We start from the raw sequence: 24,231 nt of genomic DNA, 5'->3' as shown, positions 1-24,231 counted from the left end.
GCAAAAGGCCCTACAAAAAGAAAGGGTGCAGAGGGTTGAAGAAACACTGAGAGGCCCTGGTGGCTGGCATGCAGTGAAGGAGGGAGAATGACGGGTTGAAGAAACACTGAGAGGCCCTGGTGGCTGGCATGCAGTGAATGAGGGGGAGAATGACGGGTTGAAGAAACACTGAGAGGCCCTGGTGGCTGGCATGCAGTGAAGGAGGGAGAATGACGGGTTGAGGAAACACTGGGAGGCCCCGGTGGCTGGCATGCAGTGAAGAAGGGAGAATGATGAGAAGGAGAAAAAGATCATTCAGGGCCACTGAGAGCACAGAACGGAGGACTTGATTTTGAGAGGAGTGACAAGTCACCAGAAGATTTTAAGCAGAGAAATGATATGATCCAATGGAGGCTCTTAAAATGATTCTCAGGCTTCTGTGTGAAGGAAAAAAAAAAACTTCTGTGGAGCAAGAAGAGAAAGAAGAAGCCCACTTAGAAAATTACTGCAGTACTTCATGCAAGAGAATGACGGCTTCAAATAAAGAGGTGGCAACGAAGACTAAGAGCAGTGGACTGCTCAAGACAAACTGTGAAGGTGCAACAGGACGTGGGGATGGATTGGACTTAAGAGAAATGGAAAGAATCAAGAATAATACCTTAAGTTTTTGGCTTGGGTACTGCCATTTATGGATATGGGGAATGCCAGCAGAGACACCAGGGTTTAGGGGTAGGAAGAAGGCTGGGGGAGAGGGAAAAAATAGCTATATTTTAGCCATATCATTTATATTATATTTGAGATTCCAACTAGACTTCCAAGTGAATATCAAACTCAAGAGAAGTCTGGGCTGGAGAAATAAAAGTAGTAGTCATCAGTATGAAAACACGTGGCCTCTTCAGATTAGCGCTAATAGTTGGCTTTGACTAGGGCATAGAAACTGAAAGGTGATGGCTGAAAATGAGCCTCAAAAGACACGATGGAATCATATTATCAAGTGCGCCATGATTAACAGCAATAGCAGTAGTAGTAGTGACGGTAATGGTTAGGAGGAAAATTAATGCAGGTTATATACCAGGCACTGCACTTTATAATACACACCTCATCTAATCCTCTCAAAAACTGTATGAAATAATGTTATAATTACTATTTTATACACTAAGCCTCAAAAATCTTAAGAACTTGCCAAAGAACACAAAGGGTACGTAACTAAATAAGAACACAAAGAACACAAAGTGTAAGTAACTAAATAAGAACACAGTAAGAACAGTAGGTATTTTAACTTAGGATGGGAAGTCTGTTGTTGTTGTTTTTTTTTTTGGAGATGGAGTCTCATTTTGTCACCCAGGCTGGAGTGCAGTGGCACGATCTCGGCTCACTGCAACCTCCGCCTCCTGGGTTCAAGCGATTCTCGTGCCTAAGCCTCCAGAGTGGCTGGGATTACAGGTGTGAGCCACTATGCCCGGCTAATTTTTGTATTTTTAGTAGAGACGGGGTTTCACCATGTTGGCCAGGTTGGTCTCGAACTCCTGATGATAGAGAAGAGGTTTCACCATGTTGGCCAGGTTGGTCTCGAACTCCTGACCTCAGGTGATCTGCCCACCTCCACCTCCCAAAGTTCTGGGATTACAGGCATGAGCCACTGCGCCCAGCCAGGAAGTCTGATTTTACAGGCCAATCTTCTATCCCTTACATTACTGCCACTCTATTGATCTCATATGCCTTCAAAAGTTGTTTTTTTTTCCTTTAAGAAGAAATAACATATAGATCTGAATTTTAGAAATATAATTCCAATTTCTATGTAGAAGATGGACAGCTAAGGATGAGGATGAGAGGTGAAATAGGCAAATATAGTTATTAGTCAATGCAAGAGCAGCTTGTTTTATTAAGCCCAAAAGTTACAATTTCTCTTACCAGGTCGAATGGGAAGCAGCCTATTGTTCCAAATGTCACAAATCATGCCTCAAATGAATCCAAGTCAACCTGCACATGCATGCTGCTGGTCACGCAAGTAACAAAGTAAAAACGTCCAGCTCATGCAGTATAAACTTACTGACCACTACTGAAAACATTTCTCAAGCATATAATTTTAATAATGGTGAGAAATTTTTTAAGTCTATATATTAAAGGTTTTTGTTTTATTTTGTTTTTGCTTTGTTTTGTTTTTATGTTTTCTTGTTTCTTTTTGTTTTTGAAGTTTATATTTTTGTGTAAGGAAGTAAAATTAGTATTAATTCAAGACAACCATAAAAAGACATGCCCGGGTTGGTATTTACCAGAAGTTTGATTAATTAATATGTTTTTCACCCATATTTGTTCCTCTGGCTTTTATCAACATCACTTGTTAAAATAATGATGAAGTAAATTACCTGCCTTCATACACCAATGTTTAAATATGGTATTCCACCTCACAAAGGAGCTAATATTTTTAACTCATATGCTTATGATTTCATCTCGACTAAGATAATTAATATAATTAAAATATTAAATTCAGTAAATATCAATTAAATTCAGTAAATATAAATATTATTAAAGTATAAAGCATCTAGATAAAAATTTAGTACTTATTAAATAAGTACCAACCTATATCGTGTGCTATGTGTAAGATTCACTAATTAACAAATGGATTTACACTCTTAATTATAATAAACTGGACACAAGGTCCATTTATTATAAGGCACACAGATAAACTATACACAAGAAAATCATTAATTTCACACCAAATAAAAGTATTAAAAAACTACAGATTAACTACTAAAGAAAAGTTATTTTAAAATATTAAAATCACCTTCAATATTAAAATATTTAAAAACTTTTCTTCAGAAATTAAGCTATTTTAAAATACCTATTCAAGGTAGATTACAGAAGTATTCTTCTAACTTTAAATTTTAAATACCGTATCTTAGAGACCACTCCCACAGACAATCCCTAAAAGACAGAATTCACTGAAGATTGGGAAACTATTTATATTTAACTTGAATCTTCAGAAAAATATTTGGGGAGATTATGGAGATTAGAAACAAACTATGGTTGAAGATCAAAATTCTAACGTTTTAAAACAGCCAATTAAGCGTTTTATGTATAATCTGACAATGAATTTAAGATGCTGGGATATTTTATCCAAAACAAATTAAGCATTCTCTATTGACACATTATACGAAATCCTTTTGGTCACAAACACTAAACGTATGGGTACAGCGCAGGGTACCTATATAATCTTCAGAGGAAAGAAAAAATAAAAGCCAGAAGGGATGCAGGGAGATTAGGCAATATGCATTTTTGCACATTAAGCTTCAGGCAGTGTGCTAGAACTTTTACACTCACTATCTCATTTAATTCCAACACGGGGCAAGTAGTGTAATTCTATCTCATTTTACAGGAGATATCTCAACTTTGTCAGCAGTGGAGCTGGATCTGAATCAAGATCTGACTACAGAGTCAAGCAGCCTTCCTTTACTGGGGCTTACAAATCAGCATGTTAAAAGCATTCTCTTGCACGAGGTTATCCAGCTTAAAGGGTGATCTGATTTCCATATTTACACTTATTATTTAAACATTAGGAGAGAAGGCACTCACTTCTCCATTAACTAAGACTCCACAGATTTTCTTTCTTATCTAGAAAAAAGAAATAGTGATCATTTTCGGTCCACAAATGGTTTTCTCATAGTGTCATCGCATAAAAGAAAACTTCAGCTAGACTTTGAAACATTCATATGTACCATGAGTAACCGGGGCATGGTCTGATGACAATACAGAATATGTGAAATTAGAAATGCCCCCAAATCCAGGCCCATCATCATCGTATATTACACTACATTCTTCTTGCCAGACTAAAAGCAGCAAAGGGAGGAAAAAAGATGGTTTTCCAAACTGACAAGTATGCTGCTTTTCAGTAACAAATTTGTTCATAGCTTCTTCCTCCTAAATCAGAACACAAATCTACTGAAAAGATTTAACTAGACTATTTCAAACTCCAAAATCATATTCTAATAAACATTTCCATAATTTCTTAACCACTCTCAGAATATAATTCAATATTCCTCTTTTTGGTAGCCAATTAATGGATGACACTACTATTGCTGGAATATTAATAAAATTAATATTAACCCACAATGAATGATGGAAAAGGCAAATTGTAATGAAATTGCTTTGAAAAACATAACACCACCATTTGAAACAACTTAACATTTTTAAGAGATTATTTCCAACTGCATTTACAAAAAAAACTTTGTCACACATACCCATATGAAAACAAATCTAAGAATACAGAAGGAAATTATTCTCAAACCATAATTCAACATGGTGACATTACAATTATTTCTGGGCCTCAATAAGCTATTTTCCTTCCACTGAACACCCCCCAGAATTTAATTTTTTAAAAAACTTTTGAAGGCAAGCAAAGTGTAATTTTAACACTTTCCTTCTAATATGAAATCAAACCACAATTTTATATATAACCATAGTGTGAATTAAAGGAAATAGGTAAGCAAATAATTGCGTTTAGAGAGGTCACCATTACTTCACAGTCACTGTTTTCACTAAGTAGCTACTGGAACCACACTCTTCAACAAAACTGTTAATCTAGAGTCTACAAACATTCAAATCACCAGTTTTAGCTCTTCAGAGTACTTTGGATTATTGTAACACCATTATCACAACTTTTTGCAACAATGCTCACTGAGAATTAAAATAAAGGTGATTCTATTGTCAATTAATGCATCACCATATATAACAAATACTGATCTTAATGTTTTATGATATACAAGTGTGTGTTTATGACATTTAATATAAACTAATCTAAATCGGCATCTGCTTTAGTGAAAACTCTTGACTCCCTAAAACAAAAGTTGTAATTTACAGAAAAAGAAATAGAGACTGAGCTCTCCAAAAATACATACACACACACACACACTGTACATACAAAAGCCATAAAGACACAATGCAGTCATTTTTATCCACACTTCCTAAATTCATATTAAAAGAAATGTCATTTTTGTATGTTTAAAAAAGAACTATTTTGTTTACCTTTTCCACAGACTGTTCAAGAACTGCCAAGGTAACACAGATTTTAAAACTGACAACTAGAGTACTTAGCAGTTGCCAAAACAACACAGCTGGATTCTTAAAGGGAAAGTACTCTTGGGTAATGTACACGCAATTACAGCTTTAGAAAACCTCCTCTTCATACGGTAATAGATGATACAAGACACAAGGGAAACATACTGTGCTAAAAACCCGAAAAAATGTTAAGACAATGTTTGTTTAAAAATACATATGCTATTGTTAACACATCACAGCAGGCCTTTCTAATAGGGCATTTATTGGAATCCCAATCTCACTGTAAACTAAAACGCAGGTTAACACTGTTATATTCAAGCTTCACACGGTTCCCTGCTGGACCATAACAGGAGGCTCGCTTCACAGCTCAGGAATCTATTTCGGATGTGAGCAACAATTCTATAGTTACGCTTTTAAAGAAAAACTGTTTTCTTATTCAGGATTGCTCACCTTTTCCAAACTTGTTTGCACTATCTCACTTACTTTAACCCTCACTGCTCAAAGGCATGAAATCGAGCCAAAAAGCAAAGTTTCTCACACAAAAAAATATTTTCTGCGTGCTGGGATCTAGCCGGATGGCAGGGGGACAGCCAGCGGTTCCCTGTGCAGCCCCTCTGTCCCCACGATGTCTCCCCGCACGATCGGGCGTCCGCAACCGCAGGTGTCCGCCCCAAACACCGACCCCGCCACTGACATCTACACACTCACAGAATTCGTACCTAAGCGTTTCGCCCCGTTAGACCAATCTCCTCCCAAAGCAGAAGTGGGGGAACTTCTTCAAGTCCAACAGGGCAGAAGACCCCCCGCACTTGGGGCTAATCCCTTCGGGGAGACCCCCGGACTTGGAGGAAAAAGGGGAAGGAGAGGGCCCTCGGAGCGCACCACCCCGGAGAAGCTCCGGGGTCTCCACAGAACTCCTTCAACTTTCAAGGAGGCGACGTCCACCACCGCCCCCCGGCCCCAAGCGGTGCGCGCCCGGGGAGGCTGCTCGCCACCAGCTCGCGCGACGGAGCTCCCCTCGGCCCGCCCAGCCGAGCCCCATCCAGCCCCCCGGCCCGCCCTCAGGGCACCCCGCCCCCACCTCCCCGGGCGCCTAGCTCCTCAGCGCCGACCCCGACCCAACCACCCCTCGCCGCCTCCCAGCACCCTACCCGCCCCGCCGATGCGCGAACGCGACCCTGGCCCCCTCCAAGCTGGACACGGCCTCGTCCAGGGGTCCCCGGAGCCCCCCGGGCGACCCTCTCGGCCGCGCCGTCCCCCGCCCCAGCACCCCCACCCCAACCCCTACTCGGCCCCCTAAGCGAGACGCCGCCCCCCTCCAGCACTGCCGGCGCCGCGGACTGAGCCCCGCTGCCCGCGGCCCTCACCGTGTCTCCGGAGCAGCTGGCGGGCGCGCACACGCCGCAGCCCGGGCCCGCCACCAGCGCTCCGCGCCGCCCGGAGCCGCCTCTTTCAGCCCGGGACTCGCCGGGACATCCGCGCACGGATCCCCACACCGGGGCTATTTTTAGGAGACAAGCCCCGGCCGGACCGGAACTCGTTCTGTGCTGCGCGTGCGCACTACGTCCGCCGCCTCGGTGTCCCTCCGCAGCCCTGCCTCCCCTCCCTCTTGGGTTCCCTTCCTCGCTTCTCCCCATCAGTTTCTTTTCAGGGCTGAATTATCCTCTCGGTGGGCTCTAGAGTAATTGGAATGGGAAAGAGAAGGGTAGGGCAAAGAGAGTCACGGTGCTTGGAAGCGGGCGCTATTCCACAAGGACGTGGGGGCGGACTATGTTTTTCCGGGAGGGTGAGGAGACGATCACCCGGCACAGGAAGGAGATGACGGCGGCTTGGCGCCGGGGCCGCGGGTTGGAGCTCGCTTTCCTCTGAAGGACCGTGTTCTCCTGGAAGGGATACTGGTCACTTGATGAGGGCCCGGGCGCCTCCCAGGGCGGGGCGGCCCGGCGGCGTCGCGCCCTGCCGCCCCCGCTCCGCCGCTCAGCCGCCGCCACCTCCCTGACCGGCCCCCGGGAGCCCAAGCCGGGAGCGGCCCGGTGACGCGGCGCGTGGCAAATCGCCGCGCGTGGCCCGCAGGGCAGCCAACCCTGGTGGCGGGGCGGCGAGGCTGCTGAGCGGAGCGGGGCGGGGCGGCGCGACGGGACGGGGCGGGGCTCCGGGGGCGGGGGCGGGGCGCGAGGCCGGCTGCCGCCCGGAGTCTGGTGCCAGGCGGGTCCTTCGGGACGCCCGGGCCAGGCCCCTCCCTCCCTCCCTCCCTCGAGGCGCCGTCGGCCTCCCCAGATGTCGGCTCGCCACGCCCGCATTGTGGTCAGGGCCGCACCTGTGCTCGCCCCGGGGCACGGGCAGGTCACCCTCAGGAGCAAGCACAAGAGGACTCTGGGACCCGGGCCCGGAGAGAAAGGGACTTGAAGGGGTCTCGAGGGCGAGAAGGCCCTTTCGGACTGGCCAGCCGAGCTCCCCAGGTCCCAGGACAGTAGCAACCTCCTTATCGTGACTTAATAGTTGCTAGGATGCCTGGGGCGGTACACTATGTGATGGGCATTTTGCATATGACAGCTTATGTAATACTTACAAGGCCCCATGAAGCAGATTCAGTGTCTATTCCCATTTTGCAGATGAGGAAAGGGAAGCTGAGCGCTAAAGTGACCTGTCAGGGTCACAGCTTCAGAGTAGGGCCCTGAGGACTTGAACTCCTGACCACTCTGCATGCTGCCTTTTCTGAGATAGGTGCAAAGGGCATAGGCTTGGGACAGCTGTTGTGTTTTCTGGGGCTACTGATTTTGTTTAGCGAGGTCTTTAGGAGATGAGCCATTGTTGGCCCTCTCATCCTGAAAGCCGCTCACCTCTGAAGAGTTTTTCGGGGCCACAGTGCCTGCATGTGCCCCCAGAGGTGCCTGTGTAATGGACACGAAGCCAAATGGTTGTTTGCATTTGAAGATGAGAAATTCAATCCCACAGCACTTAAAACAAAGTGGTTGCGGTGGGTGAGCAGATGAGCAGAAGCTGTGAGCGGAGGAACTGGGAAGTTACAAAGGAAGCCAGAGACTGGCTGGCTTCCTCCCTCAAGGACAACGGGGCAATGTGCTGGGGAGAGCCCAAAACAAAGGCGGCACATAGACAGCAGACGCCAGAAAATAAACCTGGAGCTCTGCTCAGAGCTCCACAACACCAGCGTTCAGGGGAGCCAGCAAAAGGAACTGCAGGGAGGTTTTTAAAACATGTCAAAATGTGGTGTAAATCAGCAAGTCATGTGGAAATGCATGCTTTTTAACCTGCCAGAAGCTGCAGAGCCAGCTGGATTTGGCTCTTCTGCTCCAAGAGGACAAGAAGAGTTTGATACTTATCCTTTAAAGCTTAGGGTCTGGAGTGGGGGCACAGTGATCAGTGGCCCCCTCCTTGCCACCTGCTGTCACCCTGGAAGAAGAGGCAATGAAAACAGACTGTTCCAAAAGATGTTTTCACCCTTATTGCTCCACTCCAGCTCCCCCCTTTCCAGAAGTTGAGCCTCCTGAGGCACAGAAGACTCAGCTCAGACTCCCACCCGTTACCCATTCCAATGCTATTGTTACCCTCAAAATGTCAAGCAGAGAACTCGACTATGAGTCCAGCCAAAGCAGAAATGAGAAGAGTTTGCATCACCTTAAAGAGCACCTCTGTCCCCACCATTCTGTATGTGAAAGCCCTTGTCTGAGAATTGCAGGCAGTGGTAAGAAGGAAGGAAGGAAAGGAAGGAGAGAAGGAAAGGAGGAAGGCTAAGTTTAAGAATTGTGGAGCGCAGCTATTAGCAGAGCACAGTCACTGTTATTTGTAGTTAAAGCAACCAATTTTAGGAAATTGCCACAGCCTCTGTTTCAGCTGTTGAAAACCTATACCTGAAGTCTAGTGTCTCTAGCAACTTCGAGCGCTCAGAAAGACCCTGTGCCAAGCACTTACGTGTGCCACTGGCTTGGAGGGAACTGAGGAGCAGCATCTGTCAGTCCTTCCCCTCTGGCCTCCTTAAAGGCATTCAGGGGTCCAGATGTTTCTGAGCTGCAGGGGCTGTGCACTGGGCCAGGCACTGAGATACAGAGGTGAGAAGGAGCAGCCCTTTCTTCAAAGGGGCTGGCAGGCCGTGGGGAGGATACACCTTAAAACACAATCCATCATGAGGGGTTTCCTAGGGTGCGGGAAGAGCACAGATGATGAGTGTCTAAGGAGGGACAAGAATTAGGATAGGCTTCTTAGAGGAGGTAATGCCCACAGTGAATCTGGAAAACCTCCTGGTAGGATGAAAAAAGGGCCGTCACTGTGTCTTGATGAGAAGAATAATGCTCAAGCTGCCTAGAAGCCAAAGGAACCCCTGACGACTTGGCCAGTTTCTCCCTCACTTCTTCCTTCCTGACACCCCACTTTCTCCATTCAGAAATTTGAGACGCTTCTCTGTACACACCGTCCTGTTTCCTCCTGTCTGCAGGGTAAACTGTGCATCAAGTCAATCCATCAAGTCTCCACTTAGGCATCATTTTTCTCTAATATGCGGTTTTACTCAACGTATAGTGTATTTCTTTTTGTATGTCTGTTTCCTCCCTTTAGAGAGTGAGCTCCTTGAAGACTAAAACTGTAACTTATTCTTTATTGTATTCACTGTGTCTAGCACAGCGCCTGGAATGTCCTAGAAAATCAAATAAATGTTTCTTAAATATTTATGAGCAGACTTTAGGCAGAGGGACTGCTGTGTGGGGGGACCTCGAGTGTGGCTCTGAGACCCGACAGCTAGCACAGTGTGCCTGGAGTCTGCATTGAGTGCTGGGAAGCAGCTAAAAGAGTAGTTGGGAGTGAGATGGTGCAGATCATTAACATGTCAAGATCAAACCATTTGGATTTTATTCTGAACCCCTGACAGATTTTAAGCAGGTGAGGAGCTTGAGCTATTTGGCATTTTAGAAAGATTGCTTAGGGAGTAGTGGTTGGTGGGGAGAGCAAGCCTGGAGGCAAGACAACCAGTTAGGAGGTACTGATGTTGTCAGACCCCCTCCCGCCCTCGTCTCCAAAGAGCTCCACAAAGTTCCCACACGTGCTGATGACTTCCTGTGTGTCTGTGTTTGAGAACATGCTCTAGCTTAGAGGGCTGGTCTTGGTAGATAAATATCCCAGCTTCCTCAAAACTCTGGAAGACATTTTTGAGGCATGCTCCCCCAAGTCTCTTGTGGAGGGATGGGATGTCCCAGTAGATTGGGCACCCACTGACAGCAGTGGTGACCTACCCATTTGCACACTTGTGTTACTTCTTCTCCTTTCCCCTCTCTCACTTCCTGGGATCACCTTCCAAACACTCTACCTTCACCAGAATCTTTGGGAGTCTACTTCTCAGGGGACCTATTTGATGCCGATGCTACCTGAGATAAGAAAGAGGACCTGAATGAAGGCAGTTTCCTGATTCAAATGAGAAAGCAGGGGCAAAATAGAAAGCTGTTTAGAAGTCACAACTCACTGGCTTGCTGACCTTTGAACCAGGGCTTAGGGGGAGTCAAGAAATCCCAGTTGTCCCCACCAGGTTTCTTGTTTAGGCTCCTGGGTGGACAGTAGAAGCATTATTTAAGTGGAGAACACTGGAGGAAGACAAGATGGAAGGAGCTGGGGCTGGACAGAAAGAAATAGGATGAGTTCCATTATGCTTGTGTTGAATTTGAGATGCCTGTGGGACAATATCTCCTTAGCCTCAGGAGCTGGAGAAAGATACAACCAGATGAGACTGCATATGTTAGCAGGTGACTTCTTGGAGGAGGAAAAAACAATTTTTTTTTTTGAGATGAGTCTCATGCTGTCCCCAGGCTGGAGTGCATCACGTGATCTTGGCTCACTGCAACCCCTGCCTCTGGGGTCAAGCAATTCTCCTGCCTCAGCCTCCAGAGTAGCTGGGATTACAGGCACCTGCCACCACGCCCAGCTAATTTTTATATTTTTAGTACAGACAGGGTTTTGCCATGTTTGCCAGGCTGGTCTCGAACTCCTGACATCAGGTGACATGTCTGCCTCGGCCTCCCAGAGTGCTGGGATTACAGGCATGACCCACCGTGCCTGGCCAGCAGGAAAAATCTAAGCAGATTTTTGAAGTTGAGGTATATGGGCTGAAGAAAAAGGGAAATGACTTATGGAGTAGAAGAAAGACCAGAGGGAGGTGGTCAGGGAAAAGAATGGATTCATAGAGGAAAGAAGTCAGTTTACCCGAACCAGGGAAAACTAGAGCAAATAAGTGATTGGGGTAAAATGAGCCTCGAAGGAGTTTTGTGAGTCACTTGAAGACAGGGACTATGCCATGTTCAATCTTCTGTCTCTAATGCTTGTACACAACGTTGATATTTTTTAAGTATGGTGTGACCCAAGCAAAGTATCTAAAAAAAAAATCTAATACATATTTCTATATATCAGTCTTGTATGAGTATAAATAATTAAAAATGGAAGGTTTTTAATCTGTTACCCCAAATTAGTAGTAAATTCTCCCTCCAAACTTAACTTTGTATAAAGACTTGTATCTTGTTGAGAAATGCCACATAGAAGAGAACTATGTCTTACTTGTTACATCGAGGATCTAGTGACTTGTAACTATTTCAGAAAATCAAAATTCTACACTATTAATTAAACCTAAAGATAAAAACAGAATCTGCTTTGTTCTGTTCATGGAAAGTTCTTCAGCTTTAAGATCCCTAATGTCTGTGTGCCAGAGAGAGAAAATTGTACACTCCTTTTCTATTGCAAGTTCTACGATAAACACCCAGATCTGTAATAAGTGCCGTTTTACAATAAACTATGGCTAAGGAACTATGGCTCCTTAGAGAAATGGTTGATTTCAGGACTGGGGCAAGAAAAAAGCAAGATGAACTTATGGTACCAGAAAACAAGGAAGTGCTCAAAAATGATGGGGGCATGTCAAACGAATAAAATAAATATCCATGAGCCCGTACTGATACGAATAAATAATTAAATGAATAAATAAATGGGAGAGAAGGTACAGATCTTCCTGACCGAAGAATTCCAACTAAAAAATGTACAAGGAATAAGGACAATACAAAGCCATCATTAGGCAGACACCACTGTTAATAATTGTTGCAGTGGGTAAAAGGATGATGAGAAACAGGACATTTACATAGTCTCAAAGTAGTTTCCTACAAGATATTTATTAATTACGAAGAGAAAAATAGTAACTTTATAGTAGAGAAACCCAGCAGACACCACCTTAAGCAAGTGAACAAGGCTAGCATCATCAGTAATAAAGTATATCAACATCATGTACCCCACCATATGATGCAGTGAGATGGGCATCTCACTTCTTTGGTATTCTTGCTAAAAATGTGTAACTTGAATTTAACCATAAGAAAACATCAGACAAACTGCAATTGCGGGGATATTTTACAAAATAACTGACCAATGTTCATTAAAATGTCCAGACCATGAAAGACAAGAAAAGACTGAGGACCCGTTGCAAACTGGAGGAAATCAAGGAGACCTGATTACTAAATGTAAAATGGGATTCTGGATTGGATCCTGGTGCAGAAAAGAGACAGAAATGGGAAAACTGGTGAAATCTGAGTAAGGTCTGTATTCTATGAGTATATATAATAGTGTTGTATCAATGTTAGTTTCCTGATTTTGATAATCATACTATCCTTATGGAAGATTCAATGAATTTTCTGCAGCATTTTTAAAACTTTTGGTAAGTCTAACATTATTTCAGGATAAAGAAATTAAGCGACAAAATATTTTAGTATTCTATGCTTTACTCAATTCCCCAATTTTAACCCTCATATGGAGTTAATATATCCAGTATAAAGTATTTTTATGATGCTTTACAATGGTAAATTCAACTTCAGTTTGGGCAATATTAAGACCACTGGCAAATGTTTATAAGTATGAATGTGTTAGGTGATCAGTGTTCTGAATTGAGGGGGAAAATGACAGAAAATAATAAAATGTTTGCAATTATTACACAAAGCCGTAGGGTTCCATGTCCACCATGCGGCTATTCCTAAACACCAGAAACTGACACATACACATGTATAATGTGGCCCATTACACCCTTTTCAGGTATTGGAAGGGGTGTTTTCACTTTTCTTATTTTAATATCACATGGGCTTTTATTCTTGAATGGCTGATGATGAAAAGGATGAATTCAGGTTCTCAAAGAAGCAGATAAAAGAGCTTTTCTTTGCTCAGTTTATATTCTTGCATGTAGAAGCCTACCTAAAGATTAAATAAACTTTTAAAATATAAGAAATTGAATCTTTGACAGCTGGATGTTTTACACAATTGAACTTCAAATAAGTCAATTTCTATTATATGTTGTCATTTTGTTATATTGTATTTTTTCTCCTGTACAGAGTTTATTCAGACTTTGTGATTCTCTCCACAAGCAACAATATATTCACATGTCAATTACAGTAATTCCAAACCTTGAGTTTATTTTCTTTTCATGTTTTATATTCTATCCAAAGAGAGACTGCATTTCACACATCTCCCGATATCCCACCCACATCAACCCTTGCATATGTAACCATCAGGATCTCTCTCTACTGTTCTCTTTGCCTGTGTATTTTTGTCTCAAAATTTCTTTTAAAGGCTTGACCTCTCCTACCAAGAACCCTTTAGTTACGCTTCAATAATCTCTTTTGAAATGCATCCCAGGCATTATCAGACTCTACCATGCCTATTAAGATGTCCATTTAGATCAATTCTGGGTCTGGATGTCCCTAAAGATCTTGTACAGAGAGAACGGTCAGTTCTCTGTGATGGCTACAGAGAGAACACAAATCAGTTCCAGATTGCAACTCATGATCTAGCAAGGATTTATATCTGTAAGAATTGTCGAATGTTGAGATTGGAGACAAATCTGGGAGTGACTGAAAAGGCAAGACCACATATTTTCGAGTCAAAAGTTCCTTTGCTTAAATCACATCTCCACCATTTCCTACATGTGTTATGTTGGGCACATTGCTCAACCTCTCCAAACCTCAATTTTCCTCCATATAAAAGATGATGATAAAAGGTTATCATAAAAGATGATAACCTTGAGTAAGATTATCTTACTCAAGGTTATTTAAAGCGCCTCCATAAGCTACATGTACCAACATAAATAATAGTTACATGTGTGGTTCATTGATTCCTTCCACAACCTTCTGAGCCCCTGCTGTGAGCCAGGCACTATTCAGGCCCTGGTATTTCCAGGAAGTAATTCCATCGATCTTCCAGGAAAGATCGATGTTCTCATGAAGCTTGTAGTCTTGTGGGTAGACAGACAATAAAAAATGCACCAACAAGAAAATGTCAGATGGTAATAAGAGCTATGATGAAAATAACCATGAGATAGAGTAATTGGGCCAATGCCTTAGCTATGAGTTCAGGAAAGGCTTCTCTGAGGCAGTGACATTTAAGCTGAGTGGCCAGATTAAGACCTGGAGAAGAGTATCTCAAGCAGAGGAAATAGCAAAGTTCCCCAGGTGGGACAGAAGTTATTTTCTTGAAAGAACGGAAAGAGCACAAGTGTGGCTGGAGCAAGGTTAGGGGGCAGGGGGTGGTTTTTAAACCACTGGACGGTTGTTGTTGCATTGTTGTTACCTAAGGAGGGTAACCAGGAATAAGTAGTAGAGTAAATCATTAGCAGGGTTAGTACAAACTGCTCCCTTCCTGTTCAAAAGGGGCAAGTGACTCTACTTCTGGCTGTCTAGTAGGTCTTTGTTTTGTTTTGTTTTGTTTTTTGAGACAAAGTCTCGCTCTGTCCCCTAGGCTGGAGTGCAGTGGCTCCATCTTGGCTCACTGCATCCTCCACCTCCTGGGTTCAAGCAATTCTCCTGCCTCAGCCTCCTGAGTAGCTGGGATTACAGGCGTGCACCACCACACCCAAATTTTTGTATTTTTAGTAGAGATGGTGTTTCACCATGTTGGCCAGGCTGGTCTCGAACTCTTGACCTCAAGTGATCCCCCCACCTCGGCCTCCCAAAGTACTGGGATTATGGGCATGAGCCACTGCACCTGGCCCTGGCTGTCTAATAGCTTTTTAGCTGCAAGTAACAGGAACCCAAGTCAAACCAACTTAAGCCAAAAAGTAAAAAAGAAAGAATGTATTCATTCGTTTGACTGAAAGGTTCAGGGATATTTATAATCCCAGCATTGCTGGATTAGAAGCTGAAATGACATCATCCATTCAGATCCTGTCCCCCAACACCACCACCACATTCGGTGCCCCTCTGTGTTGCCTTCACTCCGATGCAGGCCCTCTTTACAGCTGGTCCTGCAACAACTCTGGGTTTTTTGTTGTTGTTGTTGTTGTTGTTGTTTTTTGTCGGAGTCTCACTCTGTCACCAGGCTGGAGTGCAGTGGTGCGATCTCAGCTCACTGCAACCTCCAACTCCCAGGTTCAAGTGATTCTCCTGCCTCAGCCTCCCAAGTAGCTGGGACTAGAGGCACGTGCCACCATGCCCAGCTAATTTTTGTATTTTTAGTACAGCCGGAGTTTCACCATGTTGACCAGGATCATCTCGATCTCTTGACCCTTGTGATCTGCCCACCTCGGCCTCCCAAAGTGCTGGGATTACAGGTGTGAGCCACCACTCCCGGCCTCAACTCTGATCTTATAGTTTCCAGCTTAATGATCTCCATCAAAAAAGAGCTTTATTTTACATTCTTATTAGCGAAGTCCCAGAGTTGAGCCTGGCCCAGGTCACATGTCTCTCTTAACCAATCACCATGGCCAGGGTGATAGAGTACTCTGATTGGTCATGTCTGAGTGGCTCTCCCACCCCTGGAGTCCTAGAAGGAGACTCAAACTCATCAAAACCTCAGGGGCACATGGACTGAGAGTGAGGGGAGCAATTTTCCCCAAATTGGGATGCTATTATCAGAAGAAGGGAGCCTGTACGTCAGACAGACAAAAAGAAAATCAGTATCACAACAGTTGTTCAGCAAGTGTTGATTGTATGCTTGTATTCAGGCTGTACTTGGCAGAAATTTGGTCCATATCCTCAAAGATAATCCTGGGCTACTATTGGAAGAGACAGAGATAGAGAAGGAAAATTGTCAGTAAGAAATGTAACAGACTATCCTGTAAGGTCTGAAATGTCATGTGCTGCTGCCTTGACCGTCTTTGACCCTCATGAGATCCAAAAGGTCTCACCCTGAGTCCCCCTGCTTTCTCTCACCAGATATGCCCCCACCCAGAAGGAAAGATTCTTCACCCAGCTAGTTCCCCTATCAGCCAGACCAGCTGCACACCATCTGGACCTAAACTTAATAGGTTCCATGTCACTGCCAGCCTGTAAAATTATCAAAACAAGCCAATGACATCCTCCTGCAGGAACCTGGGGACACCTCACTCCCTTGTTACTACAAGGCCTGATTCCCACGGTCCCTGCTGGTTCCCTCTGCCCCGAGTGTAACCCCAATGTGGCTCCACATGGTGCGCGGTATCCTCCTCCCCAAGGCTGTGAGGATATGTGACTACTAAACTGGTGCCAACCTCACCTATCCAGTGTCAAGTGTCTTGTATTTGACCATCTCATATTAATTAGAGCAAGGGATCCCTCCTTCACCAAGAGAGTAAACAGGAGGTGATCAGAACTCACACTCTAATTACTTTCCTGACAGTAGCCAAGAGCCCTTTGCACTGGTCACTTGATTTCAGACTGGACTGGACTATGATAAACCCCAAGAGCTCCTAATGGTAGGCGTGGGGGCCGCTGCACACACCAGCAAAGCTCCTCTATTCCGCTGGTCCCCAGCCTCTCTTCTCAGATCTTCTCTGATGTGAGGTCAGGCCAGCAGCCATGGTGTCTTCCTCATTAGTACCTTCCCCAGAGTCTAGCTAAGGACCTGACACATAGTAGGCTTCCAATATATGAGTCCTGAGTGAAAGAATAGATCTTTGTCTTCAATCAGGCAACTGCAAAGTGTGGAACACTCTGGTCTGATTCAAAAACTTGTTTTAAGTTAGAGCCAAAGTGACCAACCCAGAAAATTGGGGAATGGAAAATCTATTTCACCATGGGCTTCACAGATGAAGTACACACTGGAGGTTAGAAATTATGATTTCCAATGTTCACATTAGCAAAGTATTGAAGCAGCTTTTTTTCTCTTTTAATGAGGATTCATTTTATTCTTACATTTTCAATAAGGTCCCTGTTTTTGTCAGAAATTTCAACCTCTTCTGGGTAATTGCACAACTTCTGGCTTCACTTGGCCTGCATAGCCTTGGCATGACTGATTTTTTTGGGTACATGCTGTAGGCAAGATTTTTATGAGGCTTGATTCTTGTCTTGACTTTATTTGATATGTATATCTGTAATTCAGCACATAGATGAAAGCAGACAGCACCTCTCAGCACCATGATGGTGAATGCCACAGAAAATGATCAAAGTATTTATCACATATGGATCTACAGGAATGCAAAAAGCCTTTCCAGAAATCATGCTCTGGCATGTTGTGTGAATTAAGCACACAGTTTCAAGGGGCTGGGTCTCTCGTTGAGAATCATTTGCAATTTCCAGCAGCTTAGATAAGTTGGATTTGGCCTAACCTAAAAAAAGAAAAAAGAAACTGAAGTGCTTTATCAGAATTCTTCTCCAGAATTCTCTGTCCTGGTCTTTGGATCTATATGAGGGTGCATTTTTGAGCAACTTCTCTTTAGACTACCTGTTCTAGAACTGAACACAGCGGCAGAGCTGTGTGACAGAAAAACCCCATTTTTCACCTTTCAGATTAAAAAACATGAAAAGGTTTGTTAACATGCTGAGTTGGCAAGGGCGTATAGAAACAGGCATTCTCATACATTGTTAGCGAGAGTGAATATTGGTGCATTCTCCTTGGAAAGCAATTTAGTTAATATCTATCACAATGTCAAATGTGCTTAGCCTTGACCTAGCAATTCCACATCTAAGAATTGTCCCTTGCAGAATATATTCCTTGCGGAATTGTTTATAGTACAAAATAATTCAAAAAAGGAATAAATATCTATCAAAGTGAGATTGGGTAAATAATTTATACTACAACCATATAAGAGAATACTATTTACCTACTATAAATATATGACACAAATATATGTGCATATGTGTGTGTGTGCTCCTAGACCAGTGGTTTTTAACAAGAGAGACATCTGATAACGTTTGGAGACAACTGTGGGTGAGGTGGGGAGTGGGTGCTACAGGCATCTAGTGGGTAGAGGCCAGAGACGCTGCTAAGCATCCTCCTATGCACAGAACAACACTTCCCCATGGACAACAAAGAACCATCCAGCACAACATGTCACAGTAACAAGGATGAAAAATCCTTCTTCTAGACAAATCTCTTCCTCCAAGAAGGGAAACTGGAAGACCCTTTTGGCTTGGTGGGCACGTGTTTATATTCCACATTTTCTGTTAAAGAGTAAATGCTAACCAGTTTTCCAATGTGCAATCTCAGGCTGTCTCAGGATGGGTGTGAGACAGCAGCAGGTTTCACAACAGCCATTCCTTCATCTTCTTTTGCCTTGATCCCCTCCTTGCTTAGACAAAATGGCAGATGCAGTGAGTGAGCTTGAGGTTGAGAAAAACTGCTTGGAATTCACAAGTTCCTGGGCCATTTCTGGTCACCCAGGGACAGAAACATCACTGATATGTTGGGTGTTGACTTTAAAAGTAAAGAAAAGTGGGTAGCTTTCTTTGACTGTTTGCCTCTGCTCATGTTGACTCTAGAACTTGGAGATGTAGAAAGGCAAATCACTCTTTCTCTTCCTCTCAGGATAGTTAACCTCAGGGCTACACCTCTCTGATGGCCAGAATGTGCAGTTTTTACTATTCAAATCATATATATTAGCTCTTGAGATATTTTAAACACCAATTCAAATTTAGCATATAAAAATTTACCCACAAAAATTTGCCGAGATAGGGCTACAAGGATATTGGTTGTAGCATTGTTCATGACGGCAAGAATCTGAAAACTTTTAAAAGTCCAAGAGAAAACTGTCATATAAACTACATCATAGTCACGCTATAGAATATTCTGCTGCTGTTAAAAAATGAGGTGAGTCCATACGTATTGATATGGAAGAATCTCTAAGATACAGTCCTTGAAAAAAGCAAGTTAGAGAACACTAAGAATGATAGGCTTTTTTCTATGTAAATTACAATTATCTATCTGTATATGTCTTTGTCAGTATCTGTCAATCTACGTACATATATATATATATTAAATTGCATCTTAACATAGACATTTCACTTTCTGAAAGGAATAATAGTCACTTACATCATTGCTACGGGGAAAGGAGCTGAGGGCAGGGTAAAGGTGAGCGTCCCAGGCAGCTTTCTCCTAGCATTTCATACTCTCACACACTGTTCAAACCTTCTAAGCATGTACATATGCATATGCACTTTAAACAATTTTTGACAGATGTCATCAGGGTGGTAAGAGTATGGATTATTTGAAATATTTTTCTTTATATTCCTTTTTACTTATACAAATGCAAACATATGAATGTTATAAAAGAAAATTTAGAAAACATCAGAATGTAAAAAAGGCTATGTAAAAGACTAAGGAATTAAAGAGACAATTAAAAACTTTTCTTTAAAGTTATAGTGAAATTTATTTACAGTAAAAATGGCACATAGAGGAGCCCTCAAGTATGAGCAATGCCACTGAATAAGTATGAGTGGAGGCCGGGCATGGTGGCTCACACCTGTAATCCCAGCACTTTGTGAGGCTGAGGTGGGTGGATCACGAGGTCAGGAATTGGAGATTAGCCTGACCAACATGGTGAAACCCTGTCCCCACTAAAAATACAAAAATTAGTCGGGCATGGTGGTGAGCACCTGTAATCCCAGCTACTCTGGAGGCTGAGGCAGGAGAATCACTTGAACCCGGGAAGCAGAGGTGCACTGAGCTGAGATTGTACCACTGCACTCCAGCCTGGACAACAGAGCGAGACTCCGTCTCCAAAAAAAAAAAAAGTATGAGTGGAACATGTCTTGTTATTATTATTATTATTATGGTTACTATTATCCTTTAATCTGTTAGTATTTTTGAACATCTACAATAAGCAAAAAACATTTGCGGTTAATTTGATGAAGGAAATAAAGATGATTCAGACATGGACACAGGCATAGACTCCTTGAGGTACCTGCCAGCTGAGGGGATGAGTTTGCACTGAATTCTGCCTGCAAGCTAGCTAACCAGGGCCAAAAACTTGGGTAACATCCAAGAAAGGATCAGGGCATGAACTGGACCAGTGGTTTGAGTACCAATTGCCACAAAAAATCTCTTTCATGTGGATGGACCAGGGCCTGAAATCTCCAACATTACAGTGAGTCCTAGAGATGACAACAGAGGCTGTTTTAAAACAAAATGCACTCTTGTGCACTGGAACCCTGGAGGTATCAAAGAGAAGAAGGTTCCTGCTGTGCCCGAAACCCTTAAGAAAAAGCAAAGGAATTTTGCAGAGCTGAAGATCAAGCACCTGAGAAAGAATTTTGCCTAAAAGATGCTTTGAAAGGCAAGGCGGAAGCTTAGCTATGAAAAAGCAAAGCATTATCACAGGAAATATAGACATATATACAGAACTGAAATTCAAATGGCTTGGATGGCAAGAAAAGCTGACAACTTCTAAGTATCTGCAGACTCCAAATTGGCGTTTGTCATCAGGATCAGAGGTATCAATGGTGTGAGCCCAAAGGTCTGAAAGGTGTTGTAGCTTCTTTGCCTTTGTCAAATCTTCAAAGGAACCTTTGTTAAGCACAACAAGGCTTCAATTACCATGTTGAGGATCGTAGAACCACATATTGCATGGGGGTAACCAAGCCTGAAGTCAGTAAAAATCTACAAGCCTGGTTATGGCAAAATCAGTAAGAAGCGAATTGCCTTGGCAGATAACACGTTGATTGCTCGATCTCTTGGTAAATATGGCATCGCCTGCATGGAGGATCTGATTCATGAGATCTATACTGTTGGAAAACACTTAAAAGAAGCTAATAACTTCCTGTGGCTCTTCAAATTATCCTCTCCATGAGGTAAAATGAAGAAAAAGACCACCCATTTTGTAGAAGGTGGAGATGCTGGCAACACGGAAGACCAGATCAACAGGCTTCTTAGGAGGATGAACTAAGGTGTCTACCAGGATTTTTTCTAATCTGGTCAATTAATAAACAGTGCCTGCTTTTAAATTGAAAAAAAAAAAAAATAAAACAAAATGCTCATGATTAAAATGCAGGTGAGCAGGTACTTATTTCTTTCTCAAGCCATGCAACCCAATGTCTCAATGTCACACTTTTATTCCTCCTGATAGCAGCAGATAATGTAAATCTCAGCCAACTGGGGGCAAAGCGGGTTATTTCAAATTGAATCTCATCTAATTCAAGAATCTGGCTGGACATGGTGGCTCATACCTGTAATCCCTGTGCTTTGGGAGGCCGAGGCGGGCAGATCACTTGAGGTCAGGAGTTCAAGACCAGCCTGGCCAACGTGGTGAAACACCGTCTCCACTAAAAATACAAAAATTAGCTGGGCATGGTGGCAGGTGCCTGTAATCCCAGCTACTTGGGAGGTTGAGGCACATGAATCGCTCGAATCCCGGGAGGCGGAGGTTGCAGTGAGCCGAGATCATGCCACTGCACTTTAGCCTGGGTGACAGAGTGAGACTCTGTCTCCAGAACAAAACAAAACAAAACAAAAAGACTCTCTGCCTTTTTAGTCTGCTCCTGACCTGTATTGGAGTGGAGGGAGGGAGGTGCTGGTTCACGGTCATTCTCTGTAACCAACTGGCATCCCCTGAGATCTCCGGTCCACTCTGGATCTTAACCACAGTCACCCCCTTGTTGGTGTCTGCTATGGCTTGGATGCAGTGTTCCCTTACTCAGCTATAAGGCTTCTATAAGTGCCCTATTCATCATAAAATGGCTGTGAAACCTCACTGGACAAAGATCCGTGAATCTGGTTCCCTTGGTATTCATCCTAGTTTTGTAGTTCTCCAGTTTGGCTGCGCACTGGAATCAACTGGGGAGCTTTAAAAAATGTCTGGGCCTCACCCTTTCCCCAGATCTTCTGATTTAATTGGTCTGGGTGCAGCCTGGGCCTCAGGGTTTTCTAAGGTCCTCAGGTGATTTTAATGCGCAGCCACGGTTGAGAACCACTGCCCTGGTTTCTCTAGGTGAGCCACTCAGCTCTCTGAGGTTTCAGTGGAAGATATGAACCCCCATGTGGCCCTCTGACTCATTAGTTTCCACTCGTTCTTCACCCTCTGGCATGACCTGTCACTGTACTAGTTGGGGCAGGCATGGCTTTAGTAACAAATGTACCAAAATGTGTAATGGTGCAAGATAAGAGGAATTAATTTCTAGCTCACATAATCTAGCTCACAGGTGTCAGGGTAAGTTGAATATGAGTGTGGTGGTGGAGTGGCCTCACACAGGCCCCAGCAACACAAAGTGACTGCAACTGTGCCATCTTCAACAGCAGCTTCTATGGTTCCCCCAGAGGTCACCAAAACAGCTCAACGGGGACAAGAGCATGGAAAGACACATCTGGAAGGTTTTAATGGGCCAGGCTTAGGAGTGGCCCTCAAGACTTCTGTTCCCATTCCACTGGCTAGAACCAGTCCCAGGGCCACGCCTACCTGCAAGAAAATCGGGGAAACGTAGGAAGGAAGGAGAGGAAAATGCATTTGGGTGGATGCATTGCAGTCTGCACCACAATCACTGTAGTTGTACCTGGCGAATAGCCTCAATTCTCTTGGCCCTCTCTGCCTTCAAAATAATGAGCTGGCAACACTGTAACATTGTGATGAACTCTTCTTCTGCCCTCTTGAGGACTGCGCCTGAGTAGCTGAACATGGCTGGACACAGGTTGGCGTTTAATTTATGATTTTAAACCTTAAGTGGGGCCAGGTGCAGTGGCTCATGCCTGTAATCTGTAATCCCAGCACTTTGGGAGGCCAAGGCGGGCAGATCACTTGAGGTCAGGAGTTCGAGACTACCTTGGCCAACGTGGTGAAACCCAATCTCTACTAAAAATACAAGAATTAGCCAGTGTGGTGGTGAACACCTGTAATTTCAGCTACTCAGGAGGCTGAGGTGAGAGAATTGCTTGAACCCAGGAGGCGGAGGTTGCAGTGAGCCGAGATTGCACCACTGCACTCCAGCCTGGGCGATAGAGCAAGACTCTGTCTCAAAAAAAAAAAAAAAAAAAAAAAAAAAAAGAAAGGAAAAAAAATCTTAAATGGGCACCCAATGCCTGAGGCAATCTGACTACATTTCCTTAATAAGCTTGCTCCCCTCTTGCTCAGTGTGACCATTTTATATCTCAGTCTCTTTTCAGTCTTAATATGTTCAAATCTGAACTTGACTTTACCTCTTAAACCAACCGTGACCCTCCTCCCCAGGCTTCCACATCTCAGGAAGCAGCACACTATTCAGCCAGTTGCTCAATCTGGAAACGCAGCCATTATCCTGATTCTTCCCTTTCTCTTCCCTACGTCTAACCTGTGAGCAAGTCTCATCAGTTTCGCCTCCAAAATACATCCAAATTCTACCTTCTTTTTCCCATCTTCTTTTCCACTGCTCTAGGCCAGGTCATCACTGTCTCTCACCTGGACTGCTTACTCTTGGTCCATGTCCCTTACAGCCTATTCCCCATCGATAGCCATGGGATATTCCTGAAACACGAGCACCATCATCTCACTCCCCTGCCCAATCCCCTAACATGGCTTTCACAGCATTTTGTAAAAACTCCAGGCTGCTGATGGTGGCTTCCTACATGGTACCCACTGCATGGTCCCACGCCTCCCGTCCCATCCAGCCCCACTCTCCCTCCCCTTTGCCCTCAGGCCCCTCTACCTCTCCAATCCTCGAGTTTCATTCCTTTCTCAAGGCCTGTGCGTTTGCTGTTCTCTTTGACTAGAATGCTTTTCTCCTGGCTTTTCAGGGCCACTCCTAAACATCTTTTAGGCCTCAGTGGACAGGACTTCCCCTGTTCACACTTCCAAACAGGTCCTCCCCATCCCTTATCCTTTCACTCTGCTTCCTTTGCAGCACTCATTACTACCTGTAATTAATTAGTCATGTGTGCTTATTTGTTTGTCGTTTCACCCCACCAGATTCTTAGCTACACTAGGATAGAGCTGTGTCTGCTCTGTTAGTGGCTGGCTCCAGTGTCTGATATTGATTGGATGCAATATACGTTCGTGAATGCAATGCAGTGAACGAATACAATAGG

At 43.9% G+C, this 24,231-nt stretch overlaps 1 protein-coding gene across 50 annotated transcripts in view; it reads right to left on the bottom strand.

Moving 5' to 3' along the window:
* The window catches only part of MEF2A (myocyte enhancer factor 2A), a 151,701-nt gene extending 144,703 nt beyond the window's left edge, over positions 1–6,998 (bottom strand). For 15 of the 50 annotated variants that reach the window (XM_063715962.1, XM_063715978.1, XM_063715958.1 and 12 more), the window contains exon 1: positions 6,402–6,910. The gene's annotated coding sequence lies outside the window, so the exon portion shown is untranslated. 50 annotated transcript variants of the gene reach the window in all.
* Positions 6,999–24,231: the final 17,233 nt, after the last annotated feature.

This window comes from Pongo abelii, chromosome 16 (genome assembly GCF_028885655.2).
Source record: "Pongo abelii isolate AG06213 chromosome 16, NHGRI_mPonAbe1-v2.0_pri, whole genome shotgun sequence".
Lineage (NCBI taxonomy): Eukaryota > Metazoa > Chordata > Mammalia > Primates > Hominidae > Pongo > Pongo abelii.
This window is presented reverse-complemented; position numbering and strand designations above follow the sequence as displayed.